An 18,694-nucleotide genomic window follows, 5' to 3' on the forward strand; every position below is an offset into this window, starting at 1 on the left:
CAACCTCTCTACCTACTCTCCATCACCCTTCATGCCTTTCTCTGACCACTGCCAGTTATGGCCCTTTATACACTTTATGTCAACTCATGCTAACCCATACCCCCGCCCACTGCTCTTTGCCCTTACATCCACCATGCCAATGCACCTAATACCTAACATTGGGAAATCTCAGGACTTGTGCAAAAATTGAGATAGAGGAAGTGTCTATTAATAAAGTTCTAAGTGTTTATTGTAAACTTTACCACAATTGAAAAAAAACCTTCTGGATTCAAAAGGGTCCATTTGTTACATTAAAAATTTTCAAACGAATAATCTCTACAACACACACAATATATCCCTTAGAATCACAAACTTTAGAATTCATTGTTCCACATCAAAGATTCAGTAACCACTCAGTACCTTTAAACAAACAGTGGAATGGAATGCACCCATTGTGATAACGGATGGTTGAGACATCAGTCACAAAATGATAATTCAGTAATTGAAAGTCAAGGACTTATAATAACAGACAGAATGAAATAGCAAAAAATCATGTTTTGAATATTCCGGACATTTATTCAAACGTTGAAAGAGAAAATGTTTTAATACCTTGGTAGCAGGAAGACTCCCTTTGAGAGATCTTTTGACAAATGTTCTTTACACTTTTGATAGGTCATCTTGATGCTTTTGCGAGCTTGGAATGAATAATAATAATTAGCAGATATACAGATATCATAAACACATCACAAACAGTGTGGGTGGATGAGGTAGTGGGGTGGTTCACTTATATACAAATGAGGTGAGAGGGCATTACTGGTGCTTTCTGCTTTATGTATCTGAGGAATTTTGACAGAGACTCATTGGAAAAGGCTCCCAGAAGAAGCCACTGTCATACTTTGAGTGTAACCATACAACATTTGGAGGATCAGGAATGTTGAGGTTCCACTTAGCTAGTTGGAGTCACACCTGGCACATTGGAAGATAGTGGTGGTTGTTAGAGGTCAATCATCTCAGGTCCAGGACATCTCTGCAGGAGGTGCTGAGTTCCTCCAGCATTTTCTATTTTTAATGCGCAAAAGATATTTCAATTACATCAACTCTCTTTACTCTTCATAAGATAAACCTTTCATCTTAGGAATGAGTTGAATGACCATCTCTGATCTGTTTCGGAAGAAATTAAATCATTTTTCAAATATGTAGAGTCACCAATGCCCTGCATAATTTCAGTAAAAACTGTTGCACTATTGAGTAGGTTACAGACAAGATTGATAGATGGCAACATGACATGAGATGATCCAATATAAAATACCCTGTCTTTAGTTATTCTCTCAGGGTAATAAAGCCACTGTGTGTATTTTGATCAGCCAGTTTTATATATGCGATATACAGGAGCATAAGTGAATATAATACTCAAATGATGTGCAAGTTTGTGTTATTTTATCAACATTAATAGTTAATGTTCTTCATAAACTTCAAGACATCTCTGTCAATAGGAATCTGATTTTTTTTCAGTGTATGATACAAGAGAAAAGGCAACACATTTTCCAAATGTCCTATTACAACTTTAATCATTGATTTTGGTTTTCCTCCTTTTTGAATGTGGATTTTTAAACAGTTTTTCAATTCTTCTTCAGAATCTAATTGCTTTTGGAAAATTACTATCAATGCATCCACTACCTCTGTAGCTACTTCTTTTAGGATCTTTGAATGTAAGCCATCAGTGTCAGGGGATTTATCTATTTGTTGCCCCATCCTAATGCAACTTCTCTCGTGATGGCGATGGTACTTCATTCCTCCCCAACTGAAAGATGCAATATATCTGTTTAATTCTGTCATTTCCTTGTTACCCATAACTATCTCCTCAAATTCATTTTCTGAGGGGCCAATGTTCATTTGGATATCTCTCTTAAGACTGAGATGAGGAAGAATTTCTTTTCAGAGGTTTCTGAGTCTCTTGAAGTCCTTGCTACAGACAGCCCTTGTGTATATTTAAGGCTAAGTTAGATAGATTTCTGATTATTTGGAGAATCAAAGGTTACTGGGAAAGGGCAAGGAAGAATGTCAGGTGAGCCATGTTCCGATTGAACGGTGGAGCAGGCTTGATGGGCGGGGAAGCCTCCTCCATTTCCTATGGTCTAAGATACATGATGGACATGGAGCATGCAGGTAGACATTTCAGATTCATTCACAAATCTCTGGTAATAAAATAATTGTAAAGGGTCTTGGTGATGATACTTCACTCCCTAAGTGGGGCAAGTTGAAGTCACTAACTCTGTCGTTGTCACTCAGCGATTAAGTTAAATATTACTTAACTCATTCATGGATAGGCTACTTAAAATATTTTATTGTAACAGCAATTCAGCCAAAAAGTTGGATTCTGTACCAGACAGTTTGCTGAGAAAGCAGACATGCCGCCAGGCTTTTTGTTCTGCACACATCAGAAATGATGCAAGGGATGGAATTATAAAAGGGGCCTGAATGACATGGGCAATGGTGAGAAATGTGGCAGAATCATGCATTTCTTGCAATGAGAAATCTCTGCTCAGATGCTCGCAGTTTCTGGTTCTCCCAAGTACTTGCTGCCCTTGTCTTCTTGATATTTCTGCTGGTTCGATGTAACTACTTTCAGAAACATCACCTGGCAACAGTAGCAATTAGAACAAAAACGTTCCTGGTGTCACTGCCTATTGCCCAGCCCTAGCTGCCTAGGTCAACCACCTTGAGTCACATATAGGCCTGATGAAGGGCTTATGCTCGAAACGTTGAATTCTCTATTCCTGAGATGCTGCCTGACCTGCTGTGCTTTGACCAGCAACACATTTGCAGCTGTGATCTCCAGCATCTGCAGACCTCATATTTTACTCACATATAGGCCAGACAAGATAAAGATAACAGATTTTGTTCCCTACAGGGAACAAGTGAACCAGATGGGTTTTTACACCAATGGGCTCCATTCGGCCAGATTTTTTATCAAGTTCAGATTTCACTATCTACCAATGTTGGATTTGAACCTACTTCCCCCGGACATTGACTTGAGGCTTTGGTTTACTCTCCAGTGACATTACCGCCTTCTCACTATCTCCCCATTCACCTCAAGAACCACCCACTGAGGCTTCCTCATTTCCACTGGAGACAAGGGAACATGTTTCAGAGTCTGACTGACTTACATCTCTTTCTTCTCCAATCTAACACTGTTCTTTAACAAAAACAGAAAGAAACTCAACACGTCTGGTAGTATCTGTGGAGAGAGAAACACAGTTGACATCAACACTGTTGTTTGTTGTAGAAGGTAACAGTTCTGGAAGAGTTAATGTCCTTGTTGCATCAAGTTCCATCCAATTTGATGACACCACACAGTCTTTGAGTTAACTCAGTTAACCAACTATCGAAAGGGAGCAGATGCATCTTGTATAGTGCTGAAGAGTCCTTAGGAATTATGTCTGTTAATATAAATTGTACCTGCTGCTATCGTGTAATTAATTATCATAATATGCAAAGCAAGTGCTTCTTCTGATTGGCTCACCAGTGGTTTCTCAATTAAACAGGCTCTGGACAGGGGATAGAGAAAGGATGACTGAGGGAAGGAAACTATTCAAACCAGAATACCATGTAATGATGGTAATATCTGAAAATATGACATGGGTAAGGAGAATACGTTTGATCCTGAGGAAAGATTTAAAAGGGACCTAAGGGGCAGTTTTTTCACGCAGAGGGTGGTGCGTGTATGGAATGAGCTGCCAGAGGAAGTGGTGGAGGCTGGTACAATTACAACATATAAGAGGCATCTGGATGGGTATATGGATAGGAAGGATTTGGAGGGATATAGCATTTGTTAGAGGGAAATGGGTGCAGGTGGGTTACTCTTCCGAGGGTCGGTGTGGACTTGTTGGGCCGAAGGGCCTGTTTCCACACTGTAGGTAATCTAATCTAATCATAAAATGCTGGTAAATGGGACCACATTCATTTAGGATATCTGGTCAGCATGGATGAGTTTGGACTGAAGGGCCTGTTTCTGTGCTGTATAACTACATGACTCTTAAGTAGCCGGGCTTGCTTTCCAATACATGATCTCAGTGAGGCATGACATCATTTGTTTGCATGATAAAACAATAGTTGCATCTGTTAGAGAAACTCCCTTGTTAATCAAACATATTGTTTAAAACCTGTTACAGATAAGGTATTTAACTGGTGATCTCGGGGGTATAGTGGGGGATATACCTTTATTTTACATACTCACCTGGTGGCTTGTGGTTCCAGACTGATCGTGCACTTCCCCAGCCTGAGTCGAAACAAGATTTGGAGAAGCTGTGTTACTGTATTAATAAAAGCTCAAGTAAATGATTGTGTTGGAGTTGAAATTTTAAAACAACTAGCTTGAGAGATTGGATTCTGCCATAACTCAGAAAGCATCAGTGAAGGATCCCACAGTTAGCATCGATATTCTGGAGAACATTAAAGTGCAGTTAGTCAGAAGTTATTACTGTGAGAATGATAGCTTTAATAAGAAGACCATTAGTTGTCAGAAGCTCAGTCTCTGAGAGTTGCTTAATTGGGGAGTTTGTTTGATGGTGCATTCCTCACACTCGAACAACTACCAGCTTGACACCTGAGTGGAAGTCTCTCACATTAAATGCAGCCAACCGTTGAGTGATGAGTTTTATTAAATTCCTTTCAGTTTACAAAACATTCTATCCCACTTTGATGGAGATTAGATGAAAAATCCAACCACATTTCAAATGAGGCTTGCCAACTTCAGACAGCAATGATGACCTATAAACCAAAGTGTCAATGTCATTGACTTCCATGTGAATATAAACTTGAGGAGCAGGAGTTGACCATTCAGCCCATCAAACTCATGTAGTCATTCAATAAAATCATGGCTGAGGGGATTAGTCCTCATTCTTTGGTTACCTCTGACACCTTTCAATGCTCCTTCCCCCTCCCCAGTTGATCTCTTAGTTTGAACATAGAACATAGAAAAGTACAGCACAGAACAGGCCCTTAGGCCCACGATGTTGTGCCGAGATTTAATCCTATTATAAAATATAGTCACTTAACCTAAGCACCCCTCAACTCACTGCTATCCATGTGCATGTCCAGCAGCCGTTTAAATGTCCCCAATGATACTGACATTAGAAATATTCAAGAACTCTGCTTCGAACACTCATTGAAGAAGAATAAAGGGCCAACAGATTTAGAATAGGAATGATCCAAGAACATTACATGTTAACACCTTGCAGATAATCCTGATTTTTTTTGTTTCAGAAATTACCAGTCAGAATGCAGTTGCTTGTCTGAATGTTGAGAAGGGTAATCAGAGACTTCCACTAGGGCTAGTGACATTATAACTATGCCACTGCCTCCCCACTATAGTGAAAGTTTCTAGTGAACCTTCACTGAACTACCCCCAATGCCAGTCCTTAGATAAGGGAACTCAAACTGTTCACAGTATTCCAGCTGTGATCTGACTAATGCCTTGTATAGTTGTAGCAATATCTCCCTATCTTTATGCTCTATTCCCATTAAAAATCAGGGAAACATCCTGTTTTCCATCTCTATTACCTACTGAATCTGGATGCTAGCTTTTTGTATTTCATGCATGTAGACTCCCAAATCCCTCTGAGCTTCAGCTTTCCAGTCTTTCCCCATTCACATAATACTCAGCACCTCTATTCTCCCAGCCAAAGTATATCAGTTTGCATTTTCCCACATTATATTCTACCTGCTAAGTTTTTACCCACTCACCTAACCTGTGTATCCCTCTGTAGAGTTAGCCCTCACGTATTTTTATGTCGTCTGCAAACTTACCTTTAATACATTCATTTCACTCTTCCAAGTCATTAGCATATATTGCTGAAAATGTGTTGCTGGTCAAAGCACAGCAGGCCAGGCAGCATCTCAGGAATAGAGAATCCGACGTTTCGAGCATAAGCCCTTCATCAGGCTTATGCTCAGGCTGATGAAGGGCTTATGCTCGAAACGTCGAATTCTCTATTCCTGAGATGCTGCCTGGCCTGCTGTGCTTTGACCAGCAACACATTTTCAGCTGTGATCTCCAGCATCTGCAGACCTCATTTTTTACTCATTAGCATATATTGTCAATATTTGTGGCCCCAGCACCGCTCCCTGTGGTACTCCATTATAATTACAGCCTGTCATCCTGAAAATGTTCTCTTTATCCCAACTCCTTGTCCTCCATTAGTTAGCCAGCTCTCTATCCCTGCTAATATACTTCCTCCAGCACCATGGGCTCTTATCTTACTAAGTTGCCTTCTGTGTGGTACCTTATCAAATGCGAAAATTCAAATAGGTGACAATGTACAACTTCCCTTTTATCTGTTCTGCTTGTTACCTCCTCAAAGAACTCTAATGAATTTGTTGAGCATGATTACTCTTTCGTGAAGCCAGGCTGACTCTGTTTGATCATATTCTGTAGCTTTAAAGGGTCTGCTATTGCATTCTGTACAATAGCTGTAACTTTTTTCCAGTGACATATGTTCAGCTAACTGGTCTATACCTAAGCCTTTTTTTTGGTCTCTCTCGCTCTCCCCTTTTTGAATAAAAAGGATTGTAGATTCATGATAACACCACCACCACCTACAAGCTTCCCTCCCCTCAGGAGCAGCACAGTGACTCAGTGGTCAGCACTGCCACCTCACAGCACCATGGACCCGGGTTCAATTCCAGCCTCATGCCACTGTCTGTGTGGAGTTTACATGTTCTCCCCGGTGTCTGGGTGGGTTTCCTTTGGGTGCTCTGGTTTCTCCTCACCATCCAGATGTGCAGGTTAGGTGGAATGCCCATGCTAAATTGTCCCATAGTGTTTAAGGGGGTTTACAAATGTGTTGCTGGAAAAGCACAGCAGGTCAGGCAGCATCAAAGGAATAGGAGAATCAACGTTTCGGGCATCAGCCCTTCTTCAGGAAGAAGGGCTTATGCCCGAAACATTGATTCTCTTGTTCCTTTCATGCTGCCTGACCTGCTGCGCTTTTCCAGCAACACACTTTTAAGCCGTAGTGTTTAAGGTTGTGTATACAAGGTGGGTTAGCCAAGACAAAGACAGGGTTACAGGGATAGAATAGCAGAGGGGGAAAACAGGGTTGAATCTGAAAGAGATGCACTTTGGAAGGTCAGTCCAGAGGTGACAGGCAAATGGCCTGTTTTCACACTGCAGGGATTTTCTGATTCTAAACCATACACCATTCTGACTCGGAACTGTAACACTGTTCCTGCATTGTCAATGTGCCAGAATCCTGAAATTCTATCCCAAACAGTGCAGTGGGGGTACGTACATCCTGTGATCTGAAGTGGGTCAAGAAGACAGCTCATCATTAGTTTCTAAAGGGGAATTTGGGATGGACTCCCACAGTGAATAATAATAATAAAAGTCTCAGCCAGGTACTAATCAGACGTTCCTTGGGCGATATCCTGTCTGTGGATTTCATCGGTTTTCTCATGGCCTCTTGCTGAGATATTTGTATTATCGAAAGTCACACGTGAGGTGCCAAAAGACTGGAGGTTGGAAAACGTGGTGCCACTGTTTAAGAAGGGTGGTAAGGACAAGCCAGGGAACTATAGACCAGTGAGCCTGACCTCAGTGGTTGGCAAGTTGTTGGAGGGACTCCTGGGGGACAGGATGTACATGTATTTGGAAAGGCAAGGGCTGATTAGGGGTAGTCAACATGGCTTTGTGCGTGGGAAATCATGACTCACAAGCTTGATTGAATTTTTTGAAGAAGTAACAAAGACGATTGATGAGGGCAGAGTGGTAGATGTGATCTATATGGACTTCAGTAAGGCGTTCGACAAGGTTCCCCATGGGAGACTGGTTAACAAGGTTAGATCTCATGGAATACAGGGAGAACTAGCCATTTGGATACAGAACTGACTCAAAGGTAGAAGACAGCGGGTGGTGGTGGAGGGTTGTTTTTCACACTGGAGGCCTGTGACCAGTGGAGTGTCACAAGGAGCGGTGCTGGGCCCTCTACTTTTTGTCATTTACATAAATGATTTGGATGCGAGTATAAGAGGTACAGTTAGTAAGTCTGCAGATGACACCAAAATTGGAGGTGTAGTGGACAACGAAGAGGGTTACCTCAGATTACAAAGGGTCTTGACCAGATGGGAAAATGGGCTGAGAAGTGGCAGATGGAGTTTAATTCAGAGAAATGCGAGGTGCTGCATTTTGGGAAAGCAAATCTTAGCAGGATTTATACACTTAATGGTAAGGTCCTAGGGAGTGTTGCTGAACAAAGAGGCCTTGGAGTGCAGGTTCATAGCTCCTTGAAAGTGGAGTCACAGGTAGATAGGGTAGTGAAGAAGGCGTTTGGTATGCTTTCGTTTATTGGTCAGAGCATTGAGTACAGGAGTTGGGAGGTCATGTTGCAGCTGTACAGGACATTGGTTAGGCCACTGTTGGAATATTGCATGGAATATTTCCAATCCTATTGGAAAGATGTTGTGAAACTTGAAAGGGTTCAGAAAAGATTACAAAGATGTTGGATTTGAGCTATAGGAAGAGGCTGAACAGGCTGGGGCTGTTTTCCCTGGACCGTTGGAGGCTGAGGGGTGACCTTGTAGAGGTTTACAAAATTATGAGGGGCATGGATAGGGTAAATGGGCAAAGATTTTTCTCTGGGGTCGGGGAGTCCAGAACTCGAGGGCATAGGTTTAGGGTGAGAGGGGAAAGATATAAAAGAGACCTAAAGGGCAACGTTTTCATGCAGAGAGTGATACGTGTATGGAATGAGTTGCCAGAGGAAGTGATGGAGACTGGTACAATTGCAACATTTAAAAAGAATTTAGATGGGTATATGAATAGGAAGGGTTTGGAGTGATATGGGCCGGGTGCTGGCAGGTGGACTAGATTGGGTTGGGATATCTGGTCGGCATGGATGGGTTGGACCGAAGGGTCTGTTTCCATGCTGTACACCTCTACGATTCTATGACTCTACCTCACCCCAGCTCCAACCTTCCAGCTCAGCATCCCCCTCATGACCTGTCCCATCTGTCCATCTTCCTTTCCACCTATCTGCTCCACCATCCCCTCTGACCTATCACCTTTACCCCCTGCTCCATCTATCTATTGCACTCTCAGCTACCTTCCCCTCCAGCCCCATCCCCTCCCATTTATCTCTCCATCCCCGAGGCTCCGAGCCTCATTCCTGATGAAGGGATTTTGCCTGAAATGTTGATTTTCCTGCTCCTCGGATGCTGCCTGACCTGCTGTGCTTTTCCAACACCACACTGATGTTGACTCATATCCTGTTTGTACCATGTTTGCTTGTAATGCATTCATTTGATTTGCGATATAATGTTCATAGATAATCAGATTAACAATCAGGTGGTGAAAATATTACCTCTACCAACTTTCGGTGCTTGAAGTACAAAACAATTTGAAGGATAGAAGGGATTTAAGTAGGTACAGGCTTAATTGTTTGGTTTTTGGCTACATTATGCTCTGGGGTATCTAACTTAGCAATATGTGAACTGTGAAATGAAGGCTGTTTCTGGGATATGTGGTGGAAGAATACAACTTGCAGTATGAATAAATGAGTAATAATAAACAAGGGTTGTCTAGTCTTTGTATGTAAAAATACTCAGCACAGAAGAATAAAGAGTTGTCATAAGACATTCCAAATCCTACCCACAACAAGCTGTCTATCCTTCTCAACTGTCTTGCTTTCATTGCAAATAACAGGTTTTGTGTGGGCGCGTTTATTATATACTTACAAATAGGCGAGAACTATAGGGAAAGTAATTTTAAATCTCAGTCTGTACTTTGCTAGCTGTACGATCACAAACTTTCTATAAACGTTGATCTATTCTTTAGCCTATTTTTGCTAAACAAAAATTCCATGTGTTTAATTTAAAGATGTCAGAACTGAGGCAGAGCAATTGAGGTATTTATAGAGTCTCAGGATGGTTATGATACAGCAGGAGGCAGTTTGGTCCATAAATGAACAGTACTACCTGGTGCCAGTCTCCTGCATGTCCCCATGCCCGTGCACACTATTTCTATCCAAATAAGTATCCAAAGTTCCTTTTGATTGCCTCAAATGAACCAGCCTCCAACACATTTCCACACTGTACATTCCAAACCTTAACTATACACTGAGAAGAAACACTTTTCCTTATTTCATCTTTCTTTTGTTTACACATCACTTTAAATCTACACTCCTCTCACTCATGTTCCTTTTATGAGCTTCTCCCGATCTACTCTGTCCAGCCCACTCATGATTTTGAAAACTTCTATCAAACCTCCTTTCAACCCACATCTTTTCAAGAAAAACAATCCTAATACCTTCAATCTATCTTCACAGCTGAAGTTTCTCATTCCTGAAACCATCTTTGTGCATCACTTCTGTACTCTCTTCATTCATACCTTTCCTGTAACATGCCATACTCCAGCTGAGATCTGATAACTATCTTACACAAACATCACTACCTTCTTCTACGCCCCTTTAGTAACAGCTTTAGATTAGATTAGAATCCATCCAGTGTGGTAACAGGCCCTTCGGCCCAACAAGTCCACACTGACTCCCTGAAGAGTAACCCACACAGACCCATTTCCCTCTGACTAATGCAGCTAACACTATGGGCAATTTAGCATGGTCAATTCACCTGACCTGCACATCTTTGGACTGTGGGAGGAAACGGGGAGATTGTGCAAACTCCACGCAGTCGCCCGAGGCTAGAACTGAACCTGGAACCCCAGTACTGTGAGGCAGCAGTGCTAACCACTGAGCCACCGTGCTGCCCAGGACACTGTATGCTTTGTTCGATCTGCCCATCTGGACTTCCGCTTCTCCTCAGCTAATAGTGTTCCCATTTGTGTCACATGACTTGAATGCTGGATTTGAATACCCTTGTCCCTAGATTACAACAGTGGCTACATTTCAAGTGTAGCTTTTTCGTTGTCAGGATGAGATGTCCTGAAGCATGAAAGGTGATATATAAATGCATGTCCTTCTTATTATGTCCAGTCAAATACAATGCAATATTAGGTTGTTTCATGGCTGAGATGAATATTTGAAAGTACTGCTTCAGTAACCGTCTCCTTGAAGTGCTTTGTTGATGAATTATTTTAGTAATACTTCAACATAGATTTTCAAACATCACCTGAAGTGTGCCCATTTTAATGCAGTCATTGGCAACATCTGGCAGATTTATGCCACTATAGACTAGAACTGAGAGTTGCAGAAACCCCAGCGGCTTGATGTCAGAAACAGAGATGTAGGTGTTGATTAAAGAATACAAAAGATGTGAAGAACTATTATATCCCCCCGAGAGCACACCTTGCTGAGCACCAAGTGTTGTTTGTAGTCAGCGCGCCACACAGGATATAACAAGCCCAGGATGTAAGGAGCCTATTGTTACTTGCCCTTGTGAATGACATTCACCCACATTGATTTTCTTTCTCAAGAGCTAGTACAAATTAACAGAATGAGATGAATTGTATTTAAATGCACTCAAAGACACGTGCAGGACTTAGCTACCCAGCTTCACAAAAGAAAGCTGAATAAACTATCCAAAGATAGGGCTGTTCCCTATAAACTGCATCAAAGATTACAAGCCGACTGTTTTGTTTCCAAGAATCAAGTGACTTAAAAAAATTAAAGTTCAGTTGGAGTTTTATTTATTGGGAAATAACCTTTATATGTGCATACCGGTCGTTCTGCTATAACATGAGCTCATTAATGAGATTTTGCTGTAATGCAAGTGACAAATTGGGGACATTGTTTCTAAAGTGCAAACTTTTAAAACATGCATTGGCTCTAACGCAATTACATTGCTAACACTTTAGTGCTGTTTCTAAAGCTTGATTTTTCTATTACACGGGGTGACACAAGAACGCAATCATCACGTTATAGAAGAACTACGTGTAACCCTACTCCCATAGTCCAACCTGAACATTTCATAACATGCATTCAATGCATTCCTGATATCAAATATACAGGCCTACATCGCTTGGTCAGTAGTGCCAGCCGTTTATGACATTTTGACTTTCCCACAGCCTTTCTGTGGACTTTTGCGTTGGGACTAGTAGCAATTGTAGCCATTTCAACAAAGTATACACTAGAGGCCATATGGGACTTGTGTGAATAGGCCAAGCAGTCAAATTGAAAACATTGTTAGTAAACAGCACAGAGGCTGCACTAGAGAAAGTGTTGGTTGGAATATTTAATTCAATATCAAATCAGAATGTGAAATAAAGTCAGGGAACAAAAGATGGAATTGAGAGACATAGATAGAAGGGACAGAAAGAAGGAAAAAAAAACATATTTACCGTTTTTAGCTTTTAAAGTCTCCAACAACATTTAAAAAGCAGAAGGAATGAATCTACACTTAAAGTTTATTTTGAAAGGTTGACAGGGAAATCGTTCGGCTGTAGTTAAGCTTTATCACACCTTTACAAATATATTTACATTGGTATGGATCAGCTCAAACATCTTCTGAAGTATTGAGTTTTAATTAGTGAGTACAGATTGCAAACTCAAAATGTTTATGTGTTTGAAGGTCAAGTTTCTTGTTTGAATTCTGGTACAGTGATATTTCTAGAAGAGTAGGAAACCAGGGAGAACAACTTCTGAATGTCAGTGTCTAACTGCGCTTGAATCCACACGAGAAGTTGCTGTCTAGTCTGCTCTTCATGAATGATGATGGACTCATTGTTCCTCCCACTGCAAGCATCAAGCCCGGGTTTCATTTCTCAAATTCAAAATCCTCTCTTAATGGTGGAAATTCTATCTCCACAAAAAGGGGTTTATGTCCAGTGCAGTATTAAAGTGTTAAATCCTGGTTCCAAGGTGTTACCAAAACGTCCAGTTTTAAAGCACATGGGACCATGTACTGGTGACCAGCCCACACCGAGGACACACAGTATATTGATGGTTAGTTTTTAATTGTGCCACTCATTGTTTCACATCCCCCACCCCTCCCGCCCCCAGTAATCAAGATGGCAACAGGGTAAGATAACCCAGTTGGAGCTCCTCTTGCCACCAGTTCCTTTTCCTTTCTCTTTCCTTTTTTCCCTCTTTGCAGCATTTATTTTTCTTCATGACACTTTGAGAGAAGTCATTCCTCCTAACCTTTGTTTTAAATTTGTAACCCCATAGCCTAAAACTGCAACCTCTTGCCTTAGATTACCCCACATGGGGAAACATCTTCTCTACAACTACTTTGCAAATCACATTTAGCATCTTGAATGAATGAATTAAATAAAAAGCCTCCCTCCCCTGACCACCTCCACCTACCTGTCCCCTCTATTGCTCTGACCCTCCTCCAATGCTTTCCAACACACCCCCAGCTCCCAGACCAAAGGTTCGGACCCAATCAAAAGACTATCTGCCAATCCAATCCTATTTCCCACCAAGATGGTGAGGCGTCCACCCCACTGGATCTTAGCAGGGCAGGTACTTCCAGAATAATCATTGAAGTAGCACAATATAGCTCCATTTGTTTACAGATCCACAGCCAACAGTTCCACTGGGTATAGGAGCGTTGAGGAATGTGGTCTGAAGAATTTGACTCATTCACTGCCTCATTAGCAACTAAGTCTACAGCATCAGGAGAGAATAAAAATAAAAAATGTTGTAATAGCTTATCAGGTCAGGTGGTTTCTGCGAAGAGAGAGAAAAGTTCAGTTTGTAAGTTTGCTTGCTGAACTGGTAGGTTTGTTCTCTGACATTTCAACACCATCAGTGAGCCTCTGGTGAAGCGCTGGTATTCTGTCCCACTTTCTATTTATTTATCTTGGTCTATTCAGGTGGGTGATATCATTGCTGGCTGTTTTTCTCAGAGATTGGTAAATGAAGTCCAAATCGATGTGTTTATTGATGGAGTTCCAGTTTGAATGCCAGGCCTCTAGGAATTTTGTACACCAACGTGACTGATCAGGAATGGATACGCATGTTAGAATGAGCCATCAGCATCAAATAACAGCAGACTAAAACAAAGAAAAAATTAACTCTATAAGAAAACCTGGACAAGCTCACACAAAAGAACAACACAGACAATTCAGAAGCTTGGATTAAGAACCTTTTGGACTGACCATTAACAGACATGGAAAGAGCTATCCTAGTAAGAGGGATGAACTACAACTACAGAGACACAGATAAAAAGGACTTCCTAGCAGCATTGGAATCCACCCTGAAAGTCAACAGGCTTACGGAAGAAACCCAACAGACCATCAGACAGACATTAGCACCAACACTGTGCAGAAAGAAAGAATGGAATGCCCTCAACACACTGGAATGGAAAGCTATAGAAGGACTCAGAAAAGACAAGAACATTGTAAACCTACCAGCAAACAAAGGGCGCATGACTGTCATCCTAAACAGAACACAGTACATTGAAAAGGCGAACTCACTGCTTGCAGACACTGACACTTACCAACAGGTGGTGATGGACCTGACTCCACAGCTAGAAAACCGTATCACAGCAACACCTGATGACATACTCCACAAATCAGGGGAAATTAACAAGATAGATCCCCAAAGAATGAAACCTGATGGATCCAACACACCCCATTTCTACAGATTACCAAAGGTACACAAACCAGGGCCCTCCCCCTCAGACCCATAGTCTCACTCCCTGGCACACCAACATACTTACTAGCAAAGGAACTTCACCGTGAACTGAAATATCCAGTAGAAAACTCATGCCACTTCACCAACTCCACTCAAGAATTCCTGAATATCATGTAAGACACCAAGATAGAAGAGGACGAAGTGATGGTCCATGATGGTGATGGTCCCATTCATGTGATGGTCCCATTCACATCCATGAACATCAGCCTGGCCAATGAAACACTCACCGCACTATGAGAGGAACCAAGAACACAAAAACCTGACAGCACCAACTCCATCAGCAAGGACAGCATCCTCAAACTAGCAGATTGTGCCTCACTATCCGCTTCACCTTCAATGACAAGACCTACAAACAAATCAATGGGACACCCATGGGATCAGCAATGTCAGGATTCTTCGCAGAAGTGGTGATGCAGAGACTAGAATGAACAGCCCTTCCCACGACCCAACCCAAGCTTTGGTCTGCAATGTGGATGACACCTTTGTCACCATGAAACAAAACAAATTAGAGGAAACTCACCATATCATTAACAATATCCTTAGTGGCATAAATCTCACCAAAGAGGAAGAGAACAACGACAGACTTTCCTTCCTACATGTCACAGTGGAACGAACAGTTAATGGAGAACTGCAGACCAGTGTCAATAGGAAAACAACACACACAGAGCAGATACTCAACTACAGGAGTAACCATCCCAACACCCACAAATGGAGCTGTATCAGGACATTACTTAAACAGGCCATAACACACTGCAGCACCCAGGAACTATGAGCAGCAGAAGAAAATACCTATACAGTGTATTTAAGAACAACGGGTACCCAATAAGCCTGCTAATTCTTAAACAACAAACCTAAACAGGAAGACACAACATACCTGGAGACTCTGGCCACAGTGCCAAACATCAAAGACATCTTGGAGATGACTACCAAACTACTCTGACCCCTTGGCATCATCATAGCCCACAAACCTACCAACACACTGAAACAGCTACTGATGAACCTAAAGGACCCTGTACCAACAACCAGACAACACATGCCATTTACAAAATACCCTGCAAGGACTGCAACAAACACTACATTGGACAGACAGGCAGGAAACTAGCCACCAGGATCCATGAGCACCAACTAGCCACCAAACGACATGACCAGCTATTACTAGTATCCACACACACAGATGAAGAAGGACACCAGTTTGATTGGAACAATCCATCCATCCTAGAACAGGCTAAACAGAGACATGCTCGGAAATTCCTAGAGACCTGGCATTCAAACTGGAACTCCACCAATAAACACATTGATTTGGACCCCATTTCCAACTCTGAGAAAAAGAACCAGAAATGATATTAACCATTGGAGGCTCACTGATGATGTTACCTAGCATGGTGATGAAACGTTTGAGAACAAACCTTCCAGCTCAGTGAGCAAACTTACAACCTGAACCTCAACCTGAGCTACAAATCTTCTCAAACCTCATAAAGAGAGAAAAGTGACTTAACATTTTTGGTCCCATGTCATTTTATAAGGTCACCTCATAAGCTCATCTTTCTCTCTGTGTGCCTCTGTCCTGAACTGCCAAAGGCGTCCGGTGATCTTCTTCCTGATTCAGAGGATCTGCACAACTTTGCATTTCATTCAGTTCCAAATGCTTCCTGGCTCCTCAGCTGGGATTTATTAAAGTTACCCATCATCTGATAGATTGCAAAAAGAAATGGCTCCATCCCAATATTAGAACATGACATGTTTTTTTCTCTTCTTCTTTAATGGAAGGTGGGTATCGCTGGCAAGCATTAGCTGTAAATGCCCATGAATTGAATGGCTTACTAAGCTGTTTCCAAGAACACTTAAGAATCCACCACATTTGCTTTGGATCTGGAGTCACATGTAGGGCCAGACCAAGTAAGGATGGCAGATTCCTTTCCTAATGGACATTAGTGAATGAGGTTCACTTTTCAATAATGGAAACATAAGACTAGGAGTTGGAGTAGCTATTCCGCCCTTCGAGCCTGCGCCACCATTCAACACAATCGTCCGGCTCAATATCATGCTCCCACTTTCTCTCTATTCCTTTTGATCTCTTTAGTCCTAAGAACTGTATCTAATGTCTTACTTAAAGCGTTCAATGTCTTGGCCTATGTGACCTAGATTTCCATTGACTCACCATTCTCTGAGTGAAGAAAATTCTCCTTATCTTGGTCCTAAATGGCTTACTCCATATCTGTAGATTGTAACCCCTGGTCCTGGACTCCCTGGTCATCAGGAATATCCTTCCTACATCTACCCTGTCTGGTCTTGTTAGAATTTTATAGCTTTCTATGAGATCCCTTCATTCTTTGAAACGCCAGTGAATATAATCCAAACCAATCCAATCTCTTCATGCATCAGTCCTGCATCCCAAGAATCAATCTGACAAACCTGTGTTGCCGTCCCTTCAACACTAAAACATTCTTCCTTGGAGAAAGAGACTGAAAGTTTAGACAGTACTCCAGGAGTGGTCTCACCAAGGTCCTGTCCAATTACAGCTAGACATCCCTACTCACGTGCTCAAATCCTCATGCTATGAGGGCCATTTGATTCTTCACTGCCTGCTGCATCTGCATGTTTACATGCATGTGACTGGTGTACAAGGATAGTCAGGTCTTGTTGCACGTTCCCATTCCCAATCTATCACATTTTGTTAATAATCTGCCTTCCTGTTTTTGCTACCCAAGTGGATAACCTCACATTTATCCACATTATACTGCATCGGTCACACATTTTCCCACTCACTCAACTTGTTCAAATCACACTGAAACATCCCTGCACCTCCTCACAGTTCACCCTCCCATCCAGCCTTACATTCCCTACAAACAAAATTCCCTCATCTAAATTACTAATTTGTATTCTGAACAGCTGGGGTCCAAGCACTGATCCCTGCGGTACCCCATTAGTCAGTGGTTGCCACTTGGAAAAAACCCCATTTATTCTAACATTTTGTTTCCTGTCTGCCAACCAGTTCTATATCCATGTCCATAAAATACACCCAATTGCATGCTCTTTCATTTTACTTACTAGTCTTTTACTTAATCAATATTTATTTAAAGTAATTGTTTATAATCCCAGAAACAGTGACCAAAACCATTTTTCAAATCGAGATTATTATCAATTCATTTTAAATTCCAACCAGCTGCCATGGTGGGATTTGAACTCATGCCACAATGCATTAACCTGGGCCTGTGTGTTTAGAAGAGAACTGATAGACTGAAGAAGGACTAGGCCTTAATGGTAAGTGTTAATAGTAAAAAAAAGGGCCGCTTAATTAAAGGCAAGCCAACCCATGCACAAACGACCCTGAGGAGGGTCAGGGAAGGGGAGGGTAATTAACATGGAGGAGATGGTTCATGGCTTGAAGTTATTGAATTATAACTTATAAGGATGTTAACTGGAAAATGAGGTGCTGTTCCTTTAGCGTGCATTGGGTTTTGCTGGCTTATTGCAGCACGCCTGGAACAGACATGTGAATGTGAGAGAAAGATGACAAATGACTGAAAGGGCAGATCGTGTGTATGGACAGAGTGAAGCTGTTCCAGAGGCAACTAGATTGCAAGATGTTCTGGTGATCCTTCCATAGGAAGGGTATTGTAAAACTTGAAACGGTGCAGAAAAGATTTACAGGGATGTAATTGGGACTGCATGGTTTGAGTTATAGGGAGAGGTTAAATAGGCTGGGGCGTTTTTTTCCCCAGGAGTGTCAGAGGCCTTACAGAGGTTTATAAAATCATGAGGGGCATGGATAGGGTGAATACTCAAGGTCTTTTTCCAAGAATGGGGAGTCCAAAACCAGAGGGTAAAAAATGAGGTCTGCAGATGCTGGAGATCACAGCTGAAAATGTGTTGCTGGTTAAAGCACAGCAGGTTATTTTGGTACTTACTGTCTTTAATTTCTGATATGGCTAGGAAGAACTGTTTGTTTAGTGTGTGGATTCTTCTGTAGATGAAGAACAGCAGGGGTTGATTCCTGATGAAGGGCTTATGCCCGAAACGTCGAATTTCCTATTCCTTGGATGCTGCCTAACCTGCTGTGCTTTAACCAGCAACACATTTTCAGTCCAAAACCAGAGGCCATAAGTTTAAGATGAGAGGGGGAC

Source organism: Hemiscyllium ocellatum, chromosome 4 (assembly GCF_020745735.1).
Source record: "Hemiscyllium ocellatum isolate sHemOce1 chromosome 4, sHemOce1.pat.X.cur, whole genome shotgun sequence".
NCBI classification, from domain to species: domain Eukaryota; kingdom Metazoa; phylum Chordata; class Chondrichthyes; order Orectolobiformes; family Hemiscylliidae; genus Hemiscyllium; species Hemiscyllium ocellatum.